The sequence below is a fragment of the Mustela nigripes genome, chromosome 3 (assembly GCF_022355385.1).
Source record: "Mustela nigripes isolate SB6536 chromosome 3, MUSNIG.SB6536, whole genome shotgun sequence".
NCBI lineage: Eukaryota > Metazoa > Chordata > Mammalia > Carnivora > Mustelidae > Mustela > Mustela nigripes.
In genome coordinates, this window is record NC_081559.1 from 88,907,355 (window position 1) to 88,929,352 (window position 21,998).

The following is a 21,998-nucleotide window of genomic DNA, read 5'->3' on the forward strand; positions in this document are numbered from 1 at the left end:
GCTATATCTATATATATATCCATATATATATAGATATATATATATCTATATATATGTAGCTATATCTACATATCCATATATATCTATGTAGATATATCTATATATCTAGATATAGATATATATCTATATATCTATATAGATATATATGGATATATATATAGATATAGCTACATATCCATATATATCTATATAGATATAGATATAGATATATCTCCATATATATTCTTGTTCAATTTAGGGATATTCTTTTCCATTTTTTCCATTTTTTATCTATGGATATATATATTCATATATATTCTTGTTCAATTTAGGGATATTCATATATAGATATAGATATAGATATAGATATAGATATAAGCAGAAAAATTATAATAGAAAATGGTGTAAAAATGATAAATATTAGACTTGAGAATGAAGTACACCAACATGGAACTTTAAATAAACTCTAGGCTGGACACAGAGAAAACAAACTTGAAAATAATAATATACAGTTTATTCAGAGACATAATGGAAAAATAGAAGAGAAATAAAAAAGAAAGAGCAGTTAAGATCTATGTTGTAAGGCTACAGCAGATACTTCAAGAAATTCCATGAGGGAATATAGGTATTAACAGAAAGAAACACAGAACACACACACACACACACACACACACACACACACACACATACACAGGATAACTAAGTGGCTGAAAAAGCTAAGATTTCCCTAAATTGAAGAACTTGATTCCTCAAAAATAAGTAAATTAATTCTTTTATTAAATTAGTGTATCACATTGATTGATTTGCGAATGTTGAACCAACCTTGCAGCCGAGGAATAAATCCCACTTAGTTGGGGTAAATAATCCTTTTCATGTACTGTTGGATCCTATTGGCTAGTATTTTGGTGAGAATTTTTGAGTCCATATTCAGCAGGATATTGGTCTGTAGTTCTCCTTTTTATGGGGTCTTTGTCTGGTTTTGGAATCAAGGGATTGCTGGCATCATAAAATGACTTTGGAAGTTTTCCTTCCATTTGTATTTTTTGGAAAATTTTCAGAAGAATAGGTATTAATTCTTCCTTAAATGTTTAGTAGAATTTCCCTGAAAAGCCATCTGACCCTGGGCTCTTCTTTCTTAGGAGATTTTTTTGATTACTGCTTCAATTCCCTTGCTAGTTATGGGTCTGTTCTAGTTCTCCATTTATTCCTGGTTCAGTATTGTAGTTTATACATCTCTAGGAATGCATCCATTTCTTCCAGATTGTCTAATTTGTTGGCATATAGTTACTCATAATATATTCTTATAATTGTTGATATCTTTTATATGATACTCTCAGTAGATGCAAAAAAAGCATTTGACAAAGTACAACATTCTTTCTCAATTAAATTCTTCACAGTATAGGTATAGAGGGTATATACCTCAATATCATAAAAGCCATCTATGAAAAACCCACAGTGAGTATCATTCTCAATGTGGAAAAATGGAGAGGGTTTCCCCTAAGATCAGGAATACAGCAGGGATGTCTACTATCACCACTGCTATTCAACATAGTACTAGAAGTCCTAGCCTCAGCAATCAGACAACAAAAAGAAATAAAAGACATCCAATTTGGCAAAGAAGAAGTAAAACTCTCACTCTTTGCAGATGGTATGATACTTTATGTGGAAAACCCAAAAGACTCCATTCCAAAACTGCTAGAACTCATACAGGAATTCAGTAAAGTGTCAGGATATAAAATCAATGCACAGAAATCAGTTGCATTTCTACACACTAACAGCAAGACAGAAGAAAGAGAAATTAAAGAGTCAGTCTCATTTACAATTGCACCCAAAAACCTTAAAAACCTTAAGATACCTAGGAATAAACCTAACCAAAGAGGCAAAGAATCTGTACTCAGAAATCTATAGAATACTCATGAAAGAAATTGACGAAGACACAAAGAAATGGAAAAATGTTCCATGCTCATGGATTGGAAGAACAAATATTGTGAAAATGTCTATGTTACCTAAAGGAATCTACACATTTAATGCAATCCCTATCAAAATACCATCAACTTTTTTCACAGAAATGAGACAAATAATCCTGAAATTCGTATGGAACCAGAAAAGACCCTGAATAACCAGAGGAATGTTAAAAAAGAAAAGCAAAGCTGGTGGTATCACAATTCCACACTTGAAGCTCTACTGTAATAATCAAGATGGTATGGTATTGGCACAAAAACAGACATATAGATCAGTGGGATAGAATAGATAGCCCAGAAAAAGACTCTCAACTCTATGGTCAACTAATCTTTGACTAAGCAAGAAAGAATGTTCATGGAAAAAAAGACAGTCACTTCAAAAAATGGTGTTGGGAAAATTGGACAGCAACAACATGCAGAAGAACAAAACTGGACCATTTCCTTACACCGTGCACAAAAATAGACTCAAAATGGATGAAAGACCTCAATGTGAGACAGGATTCCTTCAAAATCCTTGAGGAGATTACAGGCAGCAACCTCTTTGACCTCATTCCCAACAACTTCTTCCTAGACACATTGCCAAAGGCAAGGGAAGCAAGGGCAAAAGTGAATACTGGAACTTCATCAAGATCAAAAGCTTTTGCACAGTAAAGGAAACTGTAAACAAAACAAAGACAATCGAGAGAATGGGAGAAGATAATTGCAAATGACATATCTGATAAAGGGCTAGTATCCAAAATCTATATAAAGAACTTATCAAAATCAATATCCAATGAACAAATAATCCAATAATAATCTAATAATAATCCAATCAAGAAATGGGCAGAGGACATGAACAGACATTTCTTCAAAGAAGACATCTAGATGGCCAACACACACCTGAAAAAGTACTTAATATCACTTGGCTTCAGGGAAATACAAATCAAAACCACAATGAGATACCACCTCACACCAGTCAGAATGGGTAAAATTAACAAGTCAGGAAATGCCAGATATTAGTGAGGATTGTTGGTGGGAATGCAAGCTGGTGCAGCCACTCTGGAAAACAGTATGGAGGTTCCTCAAAAAGTTTAAAATAAAGCTACCCTATGGCCCAGCAATTGCAGTACTAGGTATTTACCCCAATGATACAAATGTGATTTGAAGGGGCAACTGTAACCCAATGTTCATAGCAAGAATGTCCACAATAGCCAAACCATGGATGTCCGTTGACAGATAAATGGATAAAGACTATGTGGTGTGTATGTGTGTGTGTGTGTGTGAATATATATATCTGTATATATAGATATATATAGATATATATATATTCCAGCCATCAAAAATTGAAATCTTGCCATTTGCAATGGCATGGATAGAACTAGAGGCTATTATGCTAAGCAAAATAAGTCATCAGAGAAAGACAATTATCATATTATTTTACTGATATGAGGGCTTTGAGAAATAAGGCAGAGGAAAATAAGGGAAGAGAGGAAAAAATGAAGCAGTATGAAACCAGAGAGGGAAACAAACCATAAGAGACTCTTAATCTCAGGAAACAAACTGAGGGCTGCTGGAGTGGAGGGGAGTAGGACGGATGGAGTAGCTGGGTGATGGACATTGGGGAGGGTATATGCTATGGTGAGCTTTGTGAATTGTGTAAGACTGACTGATGAATCACAGACCTGGACCCCTGAAACAAATAATACACTATATGGTGATTAAAAAAATACATTCAGACTTTTGGGTAAAATTAATGAAATTAACCAAACTTCTATAAGTCATTTTGAAATTGCAGATCATCAGATACTGAAACTACCAGAAAGAAAATCAGATTATCTAAGAAGATTTTAAGAAATGCCACAAGAAAATAGAGTAATAAGAAGCTGAGGGAAAAACACTTTCAGGCTAATATTCTTGGTAAATATTCCAAGTAAAATATTATTCCAGATAATTTAGTCATACAAAGTACATGGGATTTTTACACATAAAGCCTCACTAAGAAAATTATTAAGATAATAGGAAAATAGGATTTGGTGAGAAAATGAGAAAGAGAAGTTTAGGGACCAAAATAAAATATTGATGAGATTAACAACTACAATAAAACTAACCAAACAGTTAAATGATAAAAATGCAATCTTCAATAAGGATTTTGCAGTCTAAATATCTTACATTAAATAATATGCTATCAACTTCTATATAGCAAAAAATATAGGAACCATAATAAGAAAACTATATTAGAAGAATGAAATTTTACTCATTTACCATAGTCCATAAAAAATCAAATGGAAGAAAAATAAGCAAGAATGTAGATCTAAAGAATTAATGCTTAGAACAAATTAATAAAAATATAATTCTATTCTTAAAAGTCAAGAAAGATGAAGCTTCTTTTACAAGGCTCATGATATATTTTTTAAATAACTATTTATTGTCACAAACAACTCAATAAATTCCAAGAAGTAGAAGTGATGCATACAAAATGTCCTGATTATAGTATAATAAAACTAATAATTTTGAAGAGTAATACCATTCCTGCATTTGGAACTTTAATAATAAAAACACTCAATATATTTATTCTAGATACAATAAAACTGAAATTGTAGAAAGTTTAGAAAATAAAGGTTTGTACATAGCAGAACATATGGAATATAAATAAAGAATTGCTAAAAGGAAAAATTCATAACTTTGCACATTTATATGCAATGTCCCAAACTCTTAGTCATTTTTTAACCTTTAATAACTTCAGAAGTATAAATGCTATAACACCAAAGACATCATCTGAAACTTCAATTATTTATATTTAACATATTGCTAGTTTTGTGAATCTTGAATAATTAATGTTTAAGTTTGTTTCTAGTAGTTTATAGTAGTTTGCCATCTTTAGTGAAGCTGAAACAAAAAATAATATTAAAAGTGTTATACTCTAAATTAACAAAATTACATGTATTTAAGACCCAATTTATAAAAGTATAACAAATTTAGATAAGCTTTCAAATAATTTTTATGCTTGTAACATTTATATTTTTAAATTTATTAAAGGTTAAAACTGCTCTAAGACTTTAAGACACCTATATTTACATTAAAAAATTAAAATATGTATTTTTAAAAAATATGTAGAAAGGACAATACTCATCAGTCATCCTTGTGCTTTCCTCTATCTCTCAACTCTCTTGCAGTTGGATTCAGACCAGGTGACTAGTTCTATGGACTAATGGACTATATCATTTCCATACTAAGTCACTTAAGCTAGAAAGTCAAATATTTAGTGGAATTACATTTTTTTTCAATATCAGATTGGTGATTATTAACAAAACCAATAATACCTTATGTTGGTGAGAGTAGATGAAGCAGACACTGATGTCACTAAATATTGATGAAACGATAAAGAAGGCCATTTGGCAATATGTATCTATGTTTATAATGTGAATACACTTTCACAATTCCACCTCTAAAGCCTTATCCTACAAATAATACATTGGAGGAGTGATGTGTACAAGATATTCATTTATATTATATTTTTTAAAGATTGGAATAATGCATTCAATAAGCTTAACTCTAAAAGTATATAAATAGCCTTACCTGTACACCAAATAGTTGACAATGTACAGAAAGCATTCTCCATAAACAAAAGTCAAATTAGAATTCAGCATCAAAAAGATTAGAAAGGCAGGTGCCTATGTGGCTCATTTGGCTGAGTGTCCACTTTTGGCTCAGGTCATGATTCCAGGGTCTTGAGTTTGAACCCCATGTCAGGCTCCCTGCTCAGTGGAGAATCTGGTTCTCCCTCTTCCTCTGCCCCTACCCCTACTCCTGCTCTCTCTCTCACTTTTTCTAAAAAAAAACAAAAAACAAAAAACAAAAAAACAAAAAAAAACATGAATTTGAAAATTAAAATCATACTTCAAAATAATCAAGACTAATAAAGAAATCCCAATATACACATTTATTTATTTATTTATTTATTTATTTTATTTTTTAAATTTTTTTATTTTTTATGAACATATATTTTTATCCCCAGGGGTACAGGTCTGTGAATCACCAGGTTTACACACTTCACAGCACTCACCAAAGCACATACCCTCCCCAATGTCCATAATCCCACCCCCTTCTCCCCCCAGCACCTTTAAATATTTAGAACTGAATGACAAGGTATATACTGCACAATTAAATTTCTGTGAAAGTCTTTTTTTTTTTTTAGTAGACTTAATTTTTAGAACAGTTTTAGGTTCATAAAAAAAGTGAGAGGAAAGAACAGAGTTCCCATATAGCCCCTGTTACCCCTACGCACACAACTTCCTTTACTAACAGCATTCCACAACAGAATGACTTATTGCAGTTGATGAACTTGCATTCCTACTTTGACATATCACCCAAGGTCCATAATTTACATTAAAATTTATTCTTGGTAATGTACAAACTATGGATTTGGACAAATGTATAATGATGTATCATGTGCCAGCATAGTGTCATAGTGATTTCATTGCCCTAAAAGTCTCTGTGCTCTGCCTATCCATATCTCTTTTCCCCCAACCCCTGGCAACCACTGATGTTTTTATCTCTACCTTAGATGGAAATTGCTGTTTTGGTGGTCATCAGGGATTATAACTATGTGAGTTCAGAAAATTACCAAACCTCTCTAAGTTTCAATTTTCTTTTTTTTAGATTTTATTTATTTATTTGACAGAGATCACAAGTAAGCATGCAGAGAGAGAGCAGGAAGCTGGGATCTAGAGCCCAATATGGGGCTTGATCTCAGGACCCTGAGGTCATGACCTGAGCCGAAGGCAGAGGCTTAACCCACTGAGCCACCCAGGTGCCCCTAAGTTTCAATTTTCTAGTCTGCAAATTGAGATAATAATTACATTAATATCATCATCATCATAAGTAGGACATACATTCAGTGCCTGGAACACAATATGAATTTGATGAATGATAACTGTAACTATTACTACTACATTTTGACTTCTTTTTCTGTAAGATTTGACCTTTCTCTACAACACATGCCCTCTCTGAAACCTTTCCTTATAAACTCTATTATGGATTGCACTTTATTCATTCACCATCTAGATTCTTTTTTTTTTTTTAATTTCACTTTTCATTGTCTACCCCTTAAATACAAGAAAAAAAAAAAGACTTGTTAAATGCATAATGTGTTTCAGACATTATGTTGATTTTTCTCTAAATTTCTTTGTTTTGCTCCTTATCATATTTCTGCAAGGTATCCATAGAATTTTCTTTTGTTCCCAATGTTTCAACCTTCACTCCCAGGTAAATGTTTACCAAATTCCCGTCACTGGAATTCAACCTACATTTCAAACTCTTTTTTTTTTCTTTTTTTTTCCCCAATGCTATACTGAACATCTCACTTTTTCTCTGAAGCCAAAAATTTTTCCATATTTCTCTGTTTATTTTAAAAATATATTGAAGGGGCACCTGGGTGGCTCAGTGGGTTAAAGCCTCTGCCTTCAACTCAGGTCATGATCCCAGGGTGCTGGAATCGAGCCCCGCATTGGGGGGAGCCTCCTTCCTCCTCTCTCTCTCTGCCTGCCTTTCTGCCTACTTGTGATCTCTCTCTGCCAAATAAATAAATAAAAATCTTCAAAAAATAAAGCAGAAAGTGCATTTTGACATTCTAACATGTCATCATTTTTTTAGGTCCTACTGATGCTATATCTACAATTTCTCTACTGTCACTCATTCTGCTCTTTCTACTCACATATCATAACATATGGTAAACTTGAATTATCTGTCCCTCAGACCACTCACTGTGTGACCTACTGTGTTTGCCCCTGACAATAATTCCCCTTCAATGTGTTCTACACATAGCTTTGGCTCCCTCTTACCTCATAACTGTACCTGAGCACATTCTCTCTCAAAATCTTTTAATGGTTCTCCATTGTTTATGGTTAAGAGACACCTCATGAATTAGCAGTCAACATTACATAAAATGTGACTTCAAACTGCCTTATTATTGTTTCTGCACCCTCTCCTGACTTTATAACTTTACATTTGAGTTGCATGTTGTGTGTGCATTAGGTTCAGCAAATAACACTAAAACCCCGTGTATTCAAAATGGCCATTAATAATCATCCATTAAACTCAGTATACATGGCTCTGTGTTTATAGTTCTGATTGAAGTTTGTACATATAGCTGTGGTATTAAGAAAATAAAGTTTAGCATAAAACAAGGAATACATGTGCAAGATAGAATTTTAGAGTGGGTTCACTCAGAAATGGAGAGATCAATTTAGAGTTGATTTATTTCAACAGTCTATGCTCTGACACATTCCTGTTGAGTAGCAAAAGTATTCAACATGCTATTAAATTATCTCTTTTTCTGTTTTACTTGCTTTTTATTTTGTAGAAGGTATATTAAGACTATATATCTTAGCTATCTATATGATTGTTTTTTCTGTTTCCATATGTAATATTCACTGACACCCTTCAAGACACCTTTCCAAATAACATCTCACTAAATCTTGCTCTCAACCTTCAGGTCATATATATTTTCTACATTTTTGAAATTCCATGGCACTCTGTGATCCTTATATGGCTTTTATCTTACTCTTTTTATATATATGTTCAGTGTAGAACTTTTGCCACTACTAGACCTACTGCTTCATAAGATGAGAAATCTGTCTTTCCCATCTTTTTTATATTTTTCAATAGCTAGGCAAACACATTACACTCAATAAATAATTGATGAATTGAATTGAAGCCAGCATTGTTAGAGAAATAAATATGCATGTAGTATTAAAATTCAGTAGTGTAAATTTTTTAAAAAGATTGTAATTTATGCTATATTGAGTAAATCCATTTGAATTTTCTCAAAGATTCACTTCTTTACATACCCATATTCCTTTTTATTTTTTAAGATTTATTTACTTGAGAAAGGGAGTGCAAGGGGGGAGGAGGAGAGGGAGAGAAACCCTCAAGCAGACTCTCTGCTGAGCAAAAAGTCTGGCACTGGTCTTAATCCCAGGACCTTGAGATCATCACCTGAATCACATGAGCTGGATGCCCATCTAAGCCATTCAGACACACCCATACTCATATTTTTAATATTAATTGCCAATTGTATCCCACAACCAAAATTATGCTGTTATAACCTATGATGTCTTTTATAAAGATAAAAATGAGTCAAACAGTTTGCAAAATGATAAATCTATTTTTTTAAACACTCAAACTAGTTTAACAGAGAAAGAGAAACTCTAGAATTGATCATTTAAATTTATTTTGGTAAAGAATTACAATTTCTAATGATTCCAGAGATCTTAGTTTCTTAGTTTCACTATAGCTGTTGACATCATACTGGCTTTTATCCTAAACTACATATTTCAAAATAATACAAATAGGGATGCCTGGGTGGCTCAGTGGGTTAAGCCTCTGCCTTCAGCTCAGGTTGTGATCTCAGGGTCCTGGGATCAAGCCCCGCGTGCGGCTCTCTGCTCAGTGGGGAGTCTGCCTCCCCCTCCCTCTCTGCCTACTTGTGATCTCCTATCTGTCAAATAAATAAATAAAATCTTTGAAAACAAACAAACAAACAAAATAAATAAATAAATAAATAAAATAATACAAATAAAAATAGTCCTTAAAATGTCCCAAGTGCATGCATGTATGTGTGTTTATGTTTGCATATTGTGTGATTTCACTAGTTGTCATGATACCAACATACTGATTATTATTTCTGTTTGTTGTTGCTGCTTTGTTACTTGGTCATTCCTCTTCTCTTTGCTCAAAGGGAAAAACTGCAATTTCTGTAACATTCTTCCATGCATAGTTATCAATAGAAAATATCATTATAAGTATATCAGAAAAGAGTATATAAATACTCAACTTGATAATAAACACCTATTTTCAACTTGTAGTTTTAAAGTGTAATTAGTAGGGCAAGAAGCAAGATGGAGGAGTAGGAGACCTAAATTTTGTCTGGTCCCAGGAATTCAGCTAGTTATCAAAGCATTCTGAGCACCTACAAACTCAACAGGAGATAAAAGAAAAGAATAGCAGGAATTCTATGTACAGAAAAGTGACCACTTTCTGGAAGATAGGATGTTCACAGAGAAGTGAATCCGAGGTGACATATGGGAAGATACACCATGGTGGGGGGCTGGCTCCCAGCAAGTGGTAGAGCAGCAGAGCACAAAATCAGAACTTTTAGAAGTCTGTTCTGTGGAGGGCAGTCCCTCCAGTGGCTAGGTGGGAGTGGAATCCTTGCAGGGACAGTGTTGTCTCAGGACCCTTGGGGTCACAGAAAGACCAAGGGTGCCTGAGTGCAGCAGAGCTCCCAGGTATCAGAGTGGCTGAAAGATGGAGCCAAGAAGGGGCTCTCAGCTTAGGGTTACCTTAAACTGTGATCTGAGGCAAAGCTGGACCACTACTCTTTGAGCAGAGACCCCACAAGTGGCAGATCCAGGGAAAGCCCCTGCTTCCTTCACTGGGAGGAGCAGCACAGGAGTACACTGCAGGAATCAGATGGGTTGGGAGACTCCAAATGGGGTTGTGTGCCAGAGATAGAAGAGCTTTGTCCCAGGCTGGGAGAGTTCCTAGTGCAGCCAGACACCAGGGAGATGGAACGGATTGCTTGCTTTTCTCTGAATGCACACGGAAGAGCGGGGTCCTGAGTCCTTAGTATCTCTGGGCTGGAGATTGGTAGGCTACCATTTTGATTCTCATCCTCCAAAGTTGTCAGCGAACAAAAGCTACCAAGAGCAAACCCAAGGAGATTACTTAGCCTGGCCCCTGGCAAGGGCAGTGCAATTACACCTTAAGCAACAACATTTGAGATTCACTGCCAACGGGACTCTTCCCCAGAAGATCAGCAAGAACATCCAGCCAAAACCAAGTTTACTGATCAAAGAGAACAGCAAAACACCAGTGCTAGAGGAACACAGCACATAGAATTCATGGCTTTTTCCTCATGATTCTTTAGTCTTTCAAACTTAATTGTTTTTTAATTTTTTTTCTTTTTCTGTTTTTTTTTTTTTAGTTTTCCTCTTTCCTATTTTAACATAAATCTTATCAATTCCTTTTAATTTTTTTAAATTTTCATTTTTATAGTGATTCTATCCCTTCATTGTATTCAATCTTATTTATGTGTGTGTGTACGTGTGTGTGTATGTGTGCATGCACAAGTTTTTTTTTTTTTTTTTAAGATTTTTATTTATTTATTTGACAGAGAGAAATCACAAGTAGTCGGAGAGGCAGGCAGAGAGAGAGAGAGGGAAGCAGGCTCTCTGCTGAGCAGAGAGCCCGATGCGGGACTCGATCCCAGGACCCTGAGATCATGGCCTGAGCCGAAGGCAGCGGCTTAACCCACTGAGCCACCCAGGCGCTCCCATAACAAGTTTTTATTTCTTTAAAATTTTGGGATACAGTTTCTTCTAACGAACCAAAATATACCCTAAATCTAGTGTATTCCGTTGTTTTAGTCTCCTGCCTGATCACATTCTCTCCTTGTTTCTTTTATTTTCTTTCTTTTTTCTTATAAATTCCTTTTTAAAAATCTTTTTCAATTTTCATCTTTACAGTCATATTCCATCCCTTCACCATTTTTACCCTTATTTTTGTACATATATGGGTTTTTCTTTTTTAAAACTTTGGGAAGCAGTTTCTTCTAATAAACCAAAATACAACCAAAATCAGGCATGTGGTTCTGTTCTATTCACCAGGCTGATCATATATTTTTTTCTTTCCTTTTCTCCCCCTGCCCCCAGGTTACTGGTCTCTTATGATTTGTTTAGTGAATATTTTTCTGGGGTCATTGTTACCCTTTAGCATTTTCTTCTCTCATTCATCTATTCTTCTCTGGACAAAATGATGAAGCAGAAAAACTCATCTCAAAAAAAAAAAAAAAAAAAAAAAAGAACAAGAGACAGTACCAACTGCTAGGGACCTAATCAATAAGGACATTAGTAAGATGTTTGAACTGAAGTTCATAAGGGTAATTATAAAGGTACTAGTTGGGCTTGAGAAAAGCATACAAGATGCTGGAGAATCCCTTTCTGGAAAAACAAAAGAAATAAAGTCTAACCAATTTAAAATTTAAAAAGCTACTAATGAGGTACAATAAAAAATGGATGCTCTTACTTCTAGGATAAATGGGCAGAAGAGAGAATTAGTGATCTAGAAGATCAAATGATGGAGAATAAAGAAGCTGGGAAAAAGTTAAACAACTTGGATCATGAGGGGAGGATTTGAGAGATAAGTGATACTATAAGATGAAACAATATTAGAATAATTGGGATCCTATAATAAGAAGAAAGAGAGTGGGAGCAGAAGGTATATTTCCTAGCGGAGTGTAAGTCACCAGTTCATTTCAACATAGAATTTTCATCATGCATCTGCAGAAACTATCAAATTTTATGGCACACGTGTATATATTTCGTTATCATGATTTTAAAATGAGCTATTTTGGGGATGTCATGCAAAATTTGGTAGAAGGAAAATAAATAATGTAACTGGGTTCAGTGAAAAATTCTCCTTTCCTACTCCAGTTTTCCACACTTCAGGTCTTCTTCACCAGAGGCAATCACTATTAGCTATTTCTTATGCAGCCTCCCAGAAAGCGTTCATGTAGAGACAAACTGTCCATAAACTTGGATTGATATGTGTATGGAATTATAGTTCTAGATATTGGTAATCACATAAATATCTTTTTAGATTTTTTAAAAATTTTTAAATATTTAGATATCACATAGCTAAATAAATGTTACTAACATGTAAGAAAACCTACCGTGCACTTGGTTTTGTGGGCCTTTTTTATTGATGTGTTTTGGAGATTGTGTTTTTTTTGTTGTTGTTTTCATCTATTCTTGTATTCATTATTTTTTATTAACATATAATGTATTATTTGCCCCAGGGATACAGGTCTGTGAATCGTCAGGCTTACACACTTCATAGCACTCACCATATCACATATTGTCCCCAGTGTCCATAACACAACCACACTCTCCCTACCCCCACTCCTGTCAGCAACCCTCAAGGATTTTTTGTGAGATTGTCTTTTATGGTTTGTCTCAATCCCAATTCCATCTTGTTTCATTTTTTCCCTTCCCTAACCCCCAACACTCCCACCATCCTTTTTGAAATTCCTCATATCAGAGAGATCATATGATAATTGTCTTTCTCTAATTGACTTATTTTGCTCAGTGTAATACCCTCTAGTTCCAACCACGTTTTTGCAAAAGGCAAGATTTTATTTCTTTTGATGGCTGCATAGTATTTCATTGTGTGTGTGTGTGTGTGTGTGTGTGTGTGTGTGTGTACACACAATATATATATACCACATCTATTTTATCCATTCATATGTTGATGGACATCTAGGTTCTTTCCATAGTTTGGCTATTGTGGACATTGTTGCCATAAACACTTGAGTGCATATACCCCTTCAGGTCACTACATTTGTATCTTTAGGGTAACACTACAAGTCTGATTGCTGGGTTGTAGTGTAGCAATATTTTCAGATTCTTGAGGAACCTCCATACTGTTTTCCAGAATGACTACACCAGCTTGCATTCCCACCAACAGTGTAGGAGGGTTCCCCTTTCTCTGCATCCTCGCCAACATCTGTCATTTCCTGACATGTTAACATTAGCCATTTGACTGGTACAGGGTGGTATCTCATTGTGGTTTTGATTTGTATTTCCCTGATACCAAGTGATGTAGAGCACTTTTTCATGTGTCTGTTGGCCATCTGGATGTCTTCTTTGAAGAAAAGTCTGTTCATGTCCTCTGACCATTTCTTCATTAAATTATTTGTTCTTTGGGTATTGATTTTTATAAGTTCTTTATAGATTTTGGATACTAGCCCTTTATCTGATATGTCATTTGTGAATATCTTCTCACATTTTCTTAGTTGTCCTTTGGTTTTGCTGACTGTTTCCTTTTCTGTGCAAAAGTTTTTGATCTTGATAAAGTCCCAATAGTTCATTTTTGCCCTCGCTTCCCTTGTCTTTGGTGATGTTTCTAGAAAGAAGTTGCTGCAGCTGAGGTTGAAGGGATTGTTGCCTGTATTCTTCTCAAAGATTTTGATGGATTCCTGTGTGACATTGAGGTCTTTCATCCATTTTGAGTCTATTTTTGTACGTGGTGTAAGGAAATGTTCCAGTTTCATTATTCTGCATGTAGCGGAATTTCTTGTTCCACTCATCTATGTGTCTGTTTTTTGTGCCAGTACCATACTGTCTTGATGATGACAGCTTTGTAATAGAGCTTGAAGTCTGGATTTGTGATGCCACCAACTTTGGCTTTCTTTTTCAAGATTCCTCGTCTATTCGAGGTGTTTTCCAGGTCCATATAAAGTTTTGGATTATTTGTTTCATTTCTTTGAAAAAAATTGATGGTATTTTAATAGAGGTTGTATTAAATGTGTAGATTGCTTTAGGTGACAGAGACATTTTCACAATATTTGTTCTTCTAATCCATGAGCGTGGAATATTTTTCTATTTCTTTATGTCTTCCTCAATTTCTTTCATGAGTACTTTATAGTTTTCTGAGTACAGATTCTTTGCTTCTTTGGTTAGGTTTATTCCTAGGTATCTTACAGTTTTGGGTGCAATTGTAAATGGGATTGACTCCTTAATTTCTCTTTCTTCTGTCTTGCTGTTGGTGTAAAGAAATGCAACTGATTTCTATGCATTGATTTTATATCCTGACACTTTACTGAATTCCTGTACAAGTTCTAGCAGATTTGGAGTGGAGTCTTTTTGGTTTTCCACATAAAGTATCATACCATCTGCAGAGTGAGAGTTTTACTTCTTCTTTGCCAAATTGGGTGTCTTTTATTTCTTTTTGTTGTCTGATTGCTGAGGCTAGGACTTCTAGTACTATGTTGAATAGCAGTGGTGATAGTAGACATTCCTGCTGTGTTCCTGACCTTAGGAGAAAAGGTCTCAGTTTTCCCCACTGAGAATGATATTCACTGTGGGTTTTTTCATAGATGGCTTTGATAATATTGAGGTATGTACCCTCTATCCCTACACTTTGAAGAGTTTTGATCAAGAAAGGATGCTGTATTTTGTCAAATGCTTTTTCAGAATCTATTGAGAGTATCATATGATTCTTGTTCTTTCTTTTATTAATATATTGTATCACATTGATTGATTTGCAGATGTCGAACCAACCTTGCAACCCAGGAATATCCCACTTGGTTGGGATGAATAATCCTTTAAATGTACTGTTGGATCCTATTGGCTAATATTTTGGTGAGAATTTTTGCATCTGTGTTCATGAAGGATATTGTTGTGTAATTCTCCTTTTTGGTAGGGTCTTTGCCTTTTTTGGAATCAAGGTATTGCTGGCATCATAAAATGTGTTTGGAAGTTTTCCTTCTATTTTTATTTTTTGGAACAATTTCAGGAAAATAAGAATTAATTATTCTTTAAATGTTTGGTAGAATTCCTCCGGGTAACCATCTGACCCTGGGCTCTTGTTTGTTGGGAGATTTTTGATGACTGCTTCAATCTCCTTACTGGTTATAGGTCTGTTCAGGTTTTCTGTTTCTTCATGGTTCAGTTTTGGTAGTTTATATGTCTCTAGGAATGAATCCATTTTTTCCAGATTGTCAAATTTATTGGCATATAGTTGCTCATAATAAGTTCTTATAATTCTTTCTATTTCTTTGGTGTTGTTTGTGATCTCTCCTCTTTCATTCATTATTTGATTTATTTGGTTTCTTACCTTTTTTTTTTTTTTGATAAGCCTGGCCAAGGGTTTATCAATCTTAATAATTCTTTCAAAGAACCAGCTCCTAGATTCGTTGATTTGTTCTACTGTTCCTTTGGTTTCTACTTCATTGATTTCTACTCTGATCTTTATTATTTCTCTTCTCCTACTGGGTTTAAGCCTTCTTTGCTGTTCTTTCTCCAGCTCTTTTAGGTGTAGGGTTTGGTTTTGTACTTGCGACTCTTCTTGTTTCTTGAGAAATACTTCTATCACTATATACTTAACTCTCAGGACCACCTTTGCCATGTGCCACAGATTTGGTACAGTTGTGTTTTTATTTTCATTTATTTCCATGAGTTTTTTCAGTTCTTCTTTAACTTCCTGGTTGACCAATTCCTTCTTCAGTAGGATGCTCTTTAGCCTCCATGTACTTGAATTCTTTCCAGCTTTCCTCTTGTGATTGAGTTGTAGCTTCAAAGCATTGTGGTTTGAAAATATACAGGGAATGATCCCAGTCTTTTGGTATTGTTTGAGACCTGATTTGTAACCAGGATGTAATCTATTCTGGAGAATGTTCTGTGTGCACTAGAGAAGAATGTGTATTCTGTTGCTTTGGCTTGGAATGTTCTGAATATATCTGTGATGTCCATCTGGTCAAGTGTGTCAATTAAAGCCTTTATTCCCTTGTTAATCTTTTCTTGGATGATCTATTTCTGTGATGGGAGTGTTAAAGTCCCCTGCTATTATTGTATTATTATTGATGTGTTTCTTTGATTTTGTTATTAATTGGTTTATATAATTGGCTGTTCCCATATTAGGGGCAATAGATATTTAAAATTGTTAGATCTTCTTGTTGGACAGACCCTTTAATTATAATCTTTGGCTTAAAATCTGTTTTATCTGATAAAGGATTACCACCCTAGCTTTCTTCAGATGTCCATCAGCAAGGTAAATTGTTTTACACCCCCTCACTTTAAATCTTGAGGTGTCTTTGGGTCTAAAATGAGTTTCTTATAGACAGCATATCAGAGTCTTTTTTAAAAGATTTTATTTATTTATTTGACAGAGATCACAAGAAGGCAGAAAGGCAGGCAGAGAGAGAGGAATGGAATTAGGCTGCCTGCTGTGCAGAGAGCCTAATGCAGGGCTCAATCCCAGGACGCTGAGATCATCATCTGAGCTGAAGGCAGAGGCTTTAACCCACTGAGCCACCCAACCACCCCAGAGTCTTGTTTTTCTAATCCATTCTGATGCCCTGTGTCTTTTGAATGGAGACATTTAGCCTTTTTTACATTCAAGGCATAATATTGAAAGATATGAATTTGGTGCCATTGTTTTGCCTGCAAGGTGACTGTAACTGTATATTGTCTCTGTTCCTTTCTGGTCTACTACTTTTAGGCTCTCTCTGGTTAGAGGACCCCTTTCAATATTTTCTGTAGGACTGGTTGGGGTTTGCAAATTATTTTAATTTTTGTTTGTCCTGGAAGCTTTCTATCTTTCCTTCTATTTTCAGTGGCAGCTTGATGGAAATAGTATTCTTGTCTGCATATTTCTCTCATTTAGTGCTCTGAATATATCATGTCACTTCTTCCTGGACTGCCAGGTCTCTGTGGATAACCCTGCTTCCAGTGTAATATTTCTACTGTTGTATATTACAGACTTCTTGTCCCAAGCTTCTTTCAGGATTTTCTCTTTGTCATTAAGACTTGTAAGTTTTACTATTAGATGACCTAGTTTATATTGATTTTGAGGCAGGTTCTCTGTGCCTCCTGGATTTTGCCATATTAGGAAAATTCTTTACTATAATCCATCCCAATATACCTTTTGGCCCTCTCTCTCTTTCTTTTTCTTCTGGGATCCCAATTATTCTAATATTGTTTCATTGTGGCATCACTTATCTCTCAAATTCACCCCTCATGGTCCAGTAGGCATTTGTCTCTCTTTTGTTCGCTTTTTGATTCTCTGTCATTTGGCCTTCTATATCACTAATTCACTCTTCTGCCACTTTTATTCTAGCAGTAAGCATCCTCATTTTTTATTGCATCTCATTAATAGCTTTTGTGAATTTCAACTTGGTTAGATTTTAGTTCTTTTATTTATCCAGAAAGGGTTTTTCTAATATACCCATGCCTTTTTTGAGTCCAGATAGCCCACTGATAATCATCATTCTGAACTCTAATTCTGACATATTACCAATGCCTGTATTGATGAGGGTCCCTAGCCATTGGTACTGCCTCTTGTTCTATTTTTTTGTAGTGAGTTTTTCCATCTTGTCATTTTATTCAGATAGGAATATATGAATGAGAGAATAAAATATTAAAAGGCTGGCAAAGATCCCCCCAAAATGTATGGTAACCAAATCAGAAGAGACCCAAAACTGGGGAAAAAGAAAGGGGTAAAATTTTTTTTTTTAATTAAAAATTTAAAAAAATGAAATATGTATTTAACTGGTGAATAGAACATAGCCACCTACTTTATTTGGGGTGTATTCTGGTATCTTAGAAGAAACTACTTCCCAAGATGTTAAAGAAAGAAAAACATATATATACAAAAATAAGGTTGAACATAATGAAGAGATGGAATATGACTAAAAGGTAAAAATTTTTAAAAAAATCTAAAAATGGAACTGATAAGATAAGTTGGTTGGAAAAAGAGGAAAGAATTTGCTCAGGTTGGAGACTAGAACAAAGCTATGTGCTGGATTTAGGGTATATTTTAATATATTAGAAGAAATTGTATTTCAAAATTTTAAAGGAAAAACCTTTAAAATTTAACCTTTGTATACAAAATATAAAGTTAAATACAATGGAGGGATAAAATATGACTATAAAATGAAGATTTAAAGATATTTTTAAAAAATATATTGTTAAGATAAACTAGTTAAAAAATGTTGAAAGAGGAAAAATTTTAAAAATAGAATAAGGAAAAAAAGTAAAATTTAACAAGTTTAACTTTGAAAGACTTAAGGATCAAGGAAAAAAATCCATGAATTCTATGCATTGCTTTCCCCTACCTCTGGAGTTCCACTATTTTCATTGAACTTGCTTTTGGCTAGATGTTCTTGCTGATCTTCTGGGGGAGGGGCCATTCGCAGTGAGTCTCAAATGTCTTTGCCTGAGGTAGAATTGCACTGTCCTTGCCAGGGGCCAGGATAAGTAATCTACTTGGCTTCTCTCTCAGTATCGTTTGTTTCCTAAGCACTTTCCATAGAGCTTTGGAGCACAGAAATGAAAATGGCAGCCTCACAGTCTCCAGATGGAGTGAGCTGAGAGCTCAGGGCCCCACTTCTCAGAGAAAAGCAGTCAATTCCTCCTATCTCCCTGGTCTCTGACCGTACTTTGAGCTCACCTGGTCTGGACTGAGTTTTTCTATCTCTGGTGTACAGCCATGTTTGGAGTGTCCAAACCCAGCAGATTGCTGCCACTCACCCCCATGCCACTCCTCCCAGAGGAGGATGGAGGGGGTTTCTCCAGATTTGCCACTTGTGGGGTCCCTGCTCGAAGAGCAGTGGCCCAACAGTGCCTTGGATCAAGGGTTAAGGTAACTCCTTGGCTCCATCTCTGTAGTTGTCTTCCCCACTGTGATACCTGGGAACTCTGCCATACTCAGATGCCCCTGATCTTTCTGTGACCCTGTGGGTTCTGAGACCACATTGTCCTTACAAGGGCTCCACCCCTGCTTAGCCTCTGGAGTGATGTCCCTCAGGGGAGCTGATTTATAAAAGTTCTGATTTTGTGCTCAGTTGCTCAATCACTTTCCAGGAGCTGGCTCCTCCCCCTGCATTCCATCTTACCATCATTTTGGATTCACTTCTCCAAACCCCTACTTTCCAGAAAATGGTTGATTTTCTGTTCCTAGAATTGGTGCTTCTATCTTGTGTTGAGTTTTGTAGGTGTTTGGAATGGTTTGATAATTATCTAGCTGAACTCCTGGGACCTGATGTCATTTCAGGTCCTCTGCCATCTTGCTTCCTGTTTGGATATTGTGTTATATTACCTGAGTAAAATTCTCTCATTCTTTTTCACTCAAATGTGTAATTTCAGTACATGGATGCATTATAATTGATGTCACCAGTTTTGCAATAATGGTTTAAGCTGTTTTCAGTCTTTTGCTAGTATATAGGAAGTGGCAACACATGTCTTTATAATACATCCTTGTGCATTTTGGCAAACCTGTTAATAAGAAAACATCTAAAATTAGAATTACTCTGGTGAAGAATTAATGCATTTTTTATTTGTTAGATTTTGTAAGATTGCCCTAGACAAATTATTGTTTTGAAGCCCCCTCAATATTGGGGATGTTTTTTACAATCTTGTCAAATCTCTATCTATTATTCTTTTTTGTTAAACCAAACCAATCTGGCAGAGGAAAAAAATTATATCAAATGGCTTATTTAGCTTTTTCATTAAAAGATATTTTTGGTCATCATAGGTTTGTAAGTCACTGTTGATTCATTAATTTTACAATTGTATTGTTTTTTTGATCTTTGTTTTATTTGTAATAGCCCTTCTATATTTTAAATAAAGTCCCTTTTTCACATATAATAAAAATTTTTCTAGTTTGAAAATTTCTAATTTCTAATTTCTTTGTGTTGAATTCATAGTGGGATTATATCCCACTATATTATATTGCAATGTGAAATCAAATGTATTTATGAGATTGTTTGCAAATTTGTTCTTCATATTTTCTGGATATGTGTAATGACTATTTCAAGTCTTTGTTGTTTTGTTTTCATATCTATTTTGTTCTAGAATGTGTATGCATTTATCATTGTTATTCTAAAATGATTGGGGCACCTGCGTGGCTCAGTGGGTTAAGCTGCTGCCTTTGGCTCAGGTCATGATCTCGGGGTCCTGGGATGGAGTCCTGCATCAGGCTTTCTGCTCGGCAGGGACTCTGCTTCCCTCTCTTTTTCTGTCTGCCTCTCTGCCTACTTGTGATTTCTGTCAAATAAATGAATAAAATCTTTAAAAAAATAAAATAAAATGATTTTATTGATCCACTTAGATCATGTTTTAGTGTAAGGATCAAGATTCAGCCTTTTTTTTTCCCCTCCAGATGGCTAAGCAGTATTCCTTACATCACCAATTTTGTAATTCCATTATCTGTACTATTTTGTATATTAAAACCATATACCAGGTAGATGAGTACTTGATATTTCTATCCTATTCAATTGTTGATGTGTTGATTGGTATTCTGTTAAAAATATTTTGACTATTTTTAGTTCAAAATACTTCTAAATAGTTGGCATTTACAGTCCTACTCATAAATTTCTTCTCTTTTTCATGAAAACTCCAAACGTTATTTGCATTCTTATTTTCTTAAATTTAGGATAAGCTTATAGGATTGTAATAATATTGTTATTATTTTAGGGAAATATTTTACAGATATAAAGCTTCTCTAAGACCAAATTACTTCTTTATCCAAGACTTCTTTTGGATTTGTTTGTACACTTTTTAATTTTCTGTATATACATTCTCTATACTTATATAGTTATAGAGAATGTATAGCATATACATTCTCTATAGTTCTTATATAGTTAACCTAAATACTTTGTTTTATGATAGATTTTTAGATCCATTTTCTTTTATAGTCTATTGAGATATAAAACCTACAGATTCCTGTATAATTTTTGAAAGTAGCTATCTTTTTTTATTCTTAGTTTCTTATAATTTTTAGTTTTTATTGATTTTATGATTATTTGATTATTAACTGCACGTAATAATACTCTTCTAATTTTATACCTCACTTATTTCTGTTATCTAATTATATTATATAGTATTTCCAGGATAATATAAATAATAACATTATTAGTTTTATTTGTGATGTAAAGGCAAAGCTTATAATGTTTCTCCATTTATATAAAATTGAATAGTGAAATCTCCATCATTTTTTTTTTTTAGATTTTATTTATTTATTTGACAGAGAGAGATCACAAGCAGGCAGAGAGGCAGGCAGAGAGAGAGGAGGATCCATCATTTTTTTTTTTTTAAGATTTTATTTGACAGAAAAATAGAGAGAGAGCACAAGTAGGCAGAGTAACAGGCAGAGGTTGAGGGAGAAGGAGGCTCTCTGCTGAACAGGGAGCCCGAGGTGAGGCTGGATCCTGGGTCCCTGAGATCATGACCTGAGCCTAAGACAGCTGCTTAACTGACTGAGCCACCCAGGTGCCCCATCATTTCTTATTTTAAGAGTGTTTTCATCAGTAACTAATGTTGATTATGAAATGTATTCATATTAACTATGGAACTGATGATTTGTGCTTTTTTTTCTCATTTGACTTCATAGCATGGAAAATTATTTATGTATTTCTGCAAATAAAACTTCTTTTCACCAATATTTTGATTATTTTAAAATTTAGTAACCTTTAAATTTGACATAGACATCTGAATATATAGACTCTGACATACACAATCT

At 34.6% G+C, this 21,998-nt stretch overlaps 1 protein-coding gene across 1 annotated transcript in view; it reads left to right on the plus strand.

Annotated features, from left to right (window-relative positions):
* The window catches only part of LRP1B (LDL receptor related protein 1B), a 2,002,169-nt gene that overhangs the window by 1,268,023 nt on the left and 712,148 nt on the right, over positions 1–21,998 (plus strand). The window lies entirely within an intron of this gene.